The sequence below is a fragment of the Solenopsis invicta genome, chromosome 2 (genome assembly GCF_016802725.1).
Source record: "Solenopsis invicta isolate M01_SB chromosome 2, UNIL_Sinv_3.0, whole genome shotgun sequence".
Lineage (NCBI taxonomy): Eukaryota > Metazoa > Arthropoda > Insecta > Hymenoptera > Formicidae > Solenopsis > Solenopsis invicta.
Genome location: NC_052665.1, coordinates 25,365,174 through 25,371,718, shown reverse-complemented (window position 1 = coordinate 25,371,718; position 6,545 = coordinate 25,365,174). Strand labels below are relative to the sequence as shown.

General features: G+C 34.9%; 1 long non-coding RNA gene across 1 annotated transcript; it reads right to left on the bottom strand.

Annotated features, from left to right (window-relative positions):
- Positions 1 to 1,552: 1,552 nt before the first annotated feature.
- LOC120357023 lies at positions 1,553 to 2,211 on the bottom strand. The gene is made up of 2 exons (XR_005574206.1): positions 2,149 to 2,211; positions 1,553 to 2,059 (listed from the first exon to the last, which is right to left on the bottom strand). It is a non-coding gene; the product is annotated as an uncharacterized LOC120357023 (long non-coding RNA).
- Between the last annotated feature and the right edge of the window lie 4,334 nt (positions 2,212 to 6,545).

Sequence of the window (6,545 nt, the reverse complement as noted above, 5' to 3'; positions counted from 1 at the left end):
CTCACGACTGTACATTATTATTGAGTAAGAGAAGTGCACGTAAACGCCAGTACCTAAGCGACCAACTAAAGCGAAGCATACTTGCGCATGCATCGCCTAACCTACTTTTTTACTCTTATTATGAATGTACATACACCCAGCGACTTTGAATCTGTCCATGGAGAAATTTTCTAAACTGAGAAGTCGCTATCTTTCTATATACTTACAGTTCATGATTAACGTAACGACCAATAAGCTCTAGTCGTTTCATTAACCATGAACTGCGAGTATGTAGAAAGTGATGACTTCTCAGTTTGGAAAATTTCCCCATGGACAGAATCTAAGTCCTTGGGTGTATTCGTATGTACTTGACCGAAGCAAAGTTCCGGATGAAGAAATGACTATTTTAAATCGTTTGTATTTCGTTTGAAGAGTTATGAAGTGCATTTGAAAAGGTTTGTGAGTCCTTCAATTAATTGTAATTAATTTTTTATTTTTACACCGTGTATTTGGCCGAAAAAATTAACCGGAGCTAAATTAAACAAAAATCTTGTATGGATTCGTTTGTATTTCGTTTGAAGACTTTTGAAGTGTCGTCAGAAACGTTTGTGAGTTATCCAGATAATTTTAATAAAATATTTTAAAGTCATGTAATTGACCGAAATATAGATTCCAGGCGCTACTGGTCCTGAAGTACCAGAAGGCGCGTTCGGTGTAATCTCTAGTATTTCGATACTCCTGGTTCTTTCTTGACAGTAAGGATAAACAATGTGCAGTAAGTCACATATTTCCAAAATATCTGGGGGGGCTATTACGGTTTCTGAAACGAGGTGAAAATTACAAAAGTGAGCAAATTCATTAGTTGTTGATATTAATAAAGTTATAGATATTCTAGTAAATTTGTTCACTTTTGTAATTTTCATCTCGTTTTAAGAACCGTGATAGCCCCCCTGAGAAGGTGCAATTGGTGTTGCAAAAGCGAATTGGTATTTAATCAACGAGATTCAGAGACGGAAGCACAAGCCCAGGATGATCCTTCCCGAGAAAGCAGTCTCCGTACTTCGTCTGGAACCAAGATTCATAACTCCAGCGATTAGAACCTGTTCGGATGCACTCAAATGCAAAGTACAATAGAATTAATTTTTTCAGAAAGATGAAAATGTATTTAATATTTACACATAAAATAACATTGGATCCAAGATCCTTGACGATAGTTGATGCATCTTTATTTATTTTTGCAAGTAATTTTTTTGGATGCTGTATTGATTTTATGTTCAACGCACTATATTTTATTGCAGGTTTGTCGTGCCATGAGATATTTTCCTCCTGAACAATGCAGTATGGTCAATGTTAAAGTGATCGGGTGTTTACTGTTTGTATGTGATGGCGACACACTATAGTTATACCGGTGATTCAAGAACAGATTGGAATATTCCATCTGCGACTTGCTCTCTTTGGCGAAAGGATATTTCTTGATGCATTCGACTTTATTTGATAATCTAACGAGTTTGTATGAAAATGTCTTAGAAGTATGGGAGAACATACAGAGGAATGCCATTGAAATGCATGGTAATTTGTTATTTACATATTTTAATTACTGTTTAACAAGTAGTACACAGATAATTTCCACATTATTGAATCTTGCACTTAGCTAAACTGGTTTTTTTTTTAAGCAACTCATGATAAAATTATGCTGAGTCCTGCGGATAGTTGGTTACATGTAGACTCGACGCAATTAGAAACATATCTAAACCAATGGTAGAAAAACTTAAGGATAAAGAATTTTATCAAGACCTTATGATTCTGCAATAAAAAATGCAGTCGTTTGTCAATCAAACCAGCGACGTTAATGGCGTGCATTTCTTAGGGTATGATTTCTATCTGTTAAAAGGGACTAGAGAGAGAGACGAACAGGTTCTAATCGCTGGAGTTATGAATCTTGGTTCCAGACGAAGTACGGAGACTGCTTTCTCGGGAAGGATCATCCTGGACTTGTGCTTCCGTCTCTGAATCTCGTTGATTAAATACCAATTCGCTTTTGCAACACCAATTGCACCTTCTCAGGGGGGCTATCACGGTTCTTAAAACGAGATGAAAATTACAAAAGTGAACAAATTTACTAGAATATCTATAACTTTATTAATATCAACAATTAATGAATTTGCTCACTTTTGTAATTTTCACCTCGTTTCAGAAACCGTAATAGCCCCCCCAGATATTTTGGAAATATGTGACTTACTGCACATTGTTTATCCTTACTGTCAAGAAAGAACCAGGAGTATCGAAATACTAGAGATTACACCGAACGCGCCTTCTGGTACTTCAGGACCAGTAGCGCCTGGAATCTATATTTCGGTCAATTACATGACTTTAAAATATTTTATTAAAATTATCTGGATAACTCACAAACGTTTCTGACGACACTTCAAAAGTCTTCAAACGAAATACAAACGAATCCATACAAGATTTTTGTTTAATTTAGCTCCGGTTAATTTTTTCGGCCAAATACACGGTGTAAAAATAAAAAATTAATTACAATTAATTGAAGGACTCACAAACCTTTTCAAATGCACTTCATAACTCTTCAAACGAAATACAAACGATTTAAAATAGTCATTTCTTCATCCGGAACTTTGCTTCGGTCAAGTACATACGAATCTTGGGTGTACATCATTTGTCATTGTGTGTTTCATAAAACTAGTGAAAATTCAAAATGGCCCAGTGTCAGCAATGCATTTTCGACTTTTAGCAGCCACACTAATAGCATGGAAGGAGAAACTAGTACGTATGTATGTAGGCGCTTCGTGTATATGTGTAGAAGCCGCGTGTCGCGCGCGGAGGGATACCGATTCCGTCGGTGTGCGTATATACAGTCATGAGCTAAAAGGTTGCAACACTTTTTTTTATGAGTTTTGGAACATAGTTTTGCTCTTAACTTACTAAGCGCTCACCGATTTGCTCTATCTGTTGAACATAAGTCTTGTTATGACACAGATTTTGTAACAAGATTTATATGGTATTTATAGAAGAGATATGAAAAGGATTAAAAATCTTTTTATCTGTTGTATAACATGATGGCAATTTAAAAACACAATATGTTGCACGTTAGTTGTTCACATATTGCTGAAAATCGTTGTCATCAGATTGCCGACGGATTTTCTACAAGTTTCTTGCATTGTCTGCAATCTGAGGGCAACCTAACAGCAACACTTGTTTCTGTCCCATTGTTTAGATTTTAAGGATTTCTGACGTGTTGCGCGCCAGTTGCCAGCAAGTTGCTGAAAACTGAGTTTAAAGTCTATTGCCAATAGATTGTTGGAAACCAACAATCTTGCCATTATTATATTTTGAAAATTGTTACTGACAAAAACATACTGAAAAGAGGATACTCCCTTTTGTTGCTTTGCTGACAACTTATAAGCGATATTTGTGGCAAGTTGCCGACAATTTGCAATCATTTGGCTATCTGGGTATATCTTGTATTTATCAATGTCCAATAAATCAAAAAAGTGGGTCGTAAACCACCCAACATCTAAGTATTCGGTAACCTGTCAATTTTCGTTATCTTGGCTATTAATAGTCGACTCACAGTCAACTTATTGTCAACATATTGTCAATATCCCACACAACACATGGACGTCCAATACATCTCCACAAAAGTCCTTGTAATGTCCTAGTATCTCGTACGTCCATAGGATGTTTCAAAGACGTCCGAAGGACATCCTGGTTTATCATAGCTGCAGTATGACGTTTGTAGGATATCCGCAGGACATATTTGGGATGATTCGTAATATTTAACATATTATGTATATTAAACATGTTTCCAACATACATAATAAATACCCTAACAGCACAAAGTCGACTTTAAGTCGACTATGAGTCGGCCATAACTGCTAGACGTCTGGAAAATGAACGTCCATAAATCGACTTTAGACGACTTAAAGACGTCTATAAGTCATACAATGTCCCACTTTAATCGACAACTATAAGTCGACTTTTAGAGACGTCTTTAAGTCATACATTTGAAGACAACTATAAGTCGACTATAGTTAGCCATCCTACAGACATTCTATGCAGTTGTAAAGGAAGGAATATTGAAATTGGGAAAATATGGTATAACATTTTTTACTTGTTTGATTCGTTTTATTTAAAAAAAAAAGAAAATTGTTATAATATGTAAAGCAAATATAAATGTGTATATCTGTGTATATGTATTGTGAGCATTTGTTTAACTTTGTGTGTGTATATGTATATCACAATAACTTAATGTATACAAAATTATCTCGCATAATATTACTATTGTATACAGATACATTTGTTAAGAAAAATAATAATAAAAATAATAATAAAAACTTTTAACTATATTATATTAATGGACGTCACATAAGAAAAAAAATCTTTATTTCTCACCTCTCGTTAAATATCCTGTATACATGTATAGATTCTAAATTTATACAATGTCAATGTAAAATGTTCTTTCTATATAAATTATAGAACTTAGCTAACTCTTTAAGAAATGGATCCTTTGTTGTAGATGCTGCAAAGATAAAATATTCTTTTTTATTTTGCATTCTGCAACTCGAATCTCTAGTGGATAAAGAATGTCACTTTGTTTTACTCAAGATATTGAGGGATAATTTGTTTATCTTGATTGCTGGTACATTCCTTGTGTTCTTTTCTGCAATTAGAATGCACAAATTGAAAGTGATATTATTAAAAAAACAATTGAATCAATCATTTAAAAAATAATTCAACTTAAATAAAAAAAAATTAATTGAGCGTCAAAATCAAGATGTTAATATCTATAACAATATTTAATTAATATCAATTTTTAATTAATTTTAGTGCTGCAGTTGTAAAAACTAGACATCTTTAATTCTCTAAAAGTGAGAGTTGTTGACGTATGTTGTTTTTCAAATAAACAAATTAATTTTTGTTTTGAAGACAAAGCTCACTTGTAAGTGAGTAAATATGTTCAGTTGTAGCTTCTTTTCTCCGTCACGTAAAGTTCTTTATGACTCTGCCAGTTTTCGTGCCACTCAACCTCGACACAGACATAAATACCATGGATTGGAAATGCTTTGGCAGAGAAATCTCGATACACATATCTCCAGTGTTTTTAACTGCTTCGGCACCACTGATCTCAAAACTAAAATATTCGCAATTGATCGTTTAAATATTCGGATTTATATCTAATTGATATGGTTTTACAAAAATATACATACTATAGTCCTACTTCACGACTCGTCTGTCCCTCAACAACGGCTCACAATGGCAATCGCCGCACATGACCGGTATGGCTGCACACGCTCCGATGGATAATAAAAAATAGCGGAGAGTACAAGAGAATTTTGTATGTCCGAACGGCTGCAGCTAATAGTCTTTATTCAATAAGCACAAGACCCGACAGACGGGTAGGATTACAACAACGCGGATTGACTCTTGCAAGAAACTTGATGACTCTCGCTTGGGCCGCTTGGCGCTACATGCAGCAGCGATGACAGCGATGCTCGCTCACTACAGTGGCGCTCAGTCGAGTCGATTTCAAAATGTCTTTTTCTAGACGTCTTAAAGTCAACTTTTGAAAGACGTCTGCAGACGTCTATGCAAAGTCGACTTGCAGTCAACTCTGAATGCCTGACTGAGAAAAGTCGACTTACAGTCGACATATGAATGGTTTTGCTGTTAGGGTATGCATTCGAAAATTGCGTTGTTCTTTATATTAAATAAGACATTTTGAAGATGTTCTAAGGACGTCTTTTAAATGTCTAGCAGATATTGGTGGTACGTTCCGAAAAGGTCTGCTATATACATATATGTCAACGAAGTTGAGTATTTTTATTATTATCATTATTATCATTATTATTATAACACAAGAATTTTATAAATTATAAAATTATAAAGATAATTTTTCGTGTTAAAAAATATTTAACAAAAGATATATTTAACCATACGAGGTGTGATCAACAAGTAAGGTGACTTTTCATTTTTATAAAAAAATATTCATTTATTCATCCAAAATTATGTTATCCCCTTCAAAATAATCCCCCTCTGATACAATGCATTTGTGCCAGCGCTTTTCCCAGTCGTCAAAACATTTCTGAAATGCACTTTTGGGTATTGCCTTGAGTTCCTCCAGCGATACAGCCTTAATCTCCTCAATCGTCGCAAATCTTCGTCCTTTCATAGGCTTTTTCAATTTTGGGAAGAGGAAAATGTTTCGTCACCAGTTATAACTCTTTTGAGCAGATCAGGATCATCATTGATGTCGTTCAACATGTCTTGGGCGATGTTCATGCGACGCTGCTTCTGATCAAAATTAAGCAGTTTTGGAACGAATTTCGCTGACACACGTGTCATATCCAAAACATCCGTTAAAATTGATTGGCATGAGCGAAACGATATGTTAAGATCATCAGCTATTTCTCTAATCGTGATTCGACGATTTTTCAACACAATTTCTTTCACTTCCTGAACATTTTCGTCGGTTTTTGACGTGCTGGGGCGTCCAGAGCGAGGTTCATCGTTAACATTTTCTCGGCCCTCTTGGAATAACTTATACCATT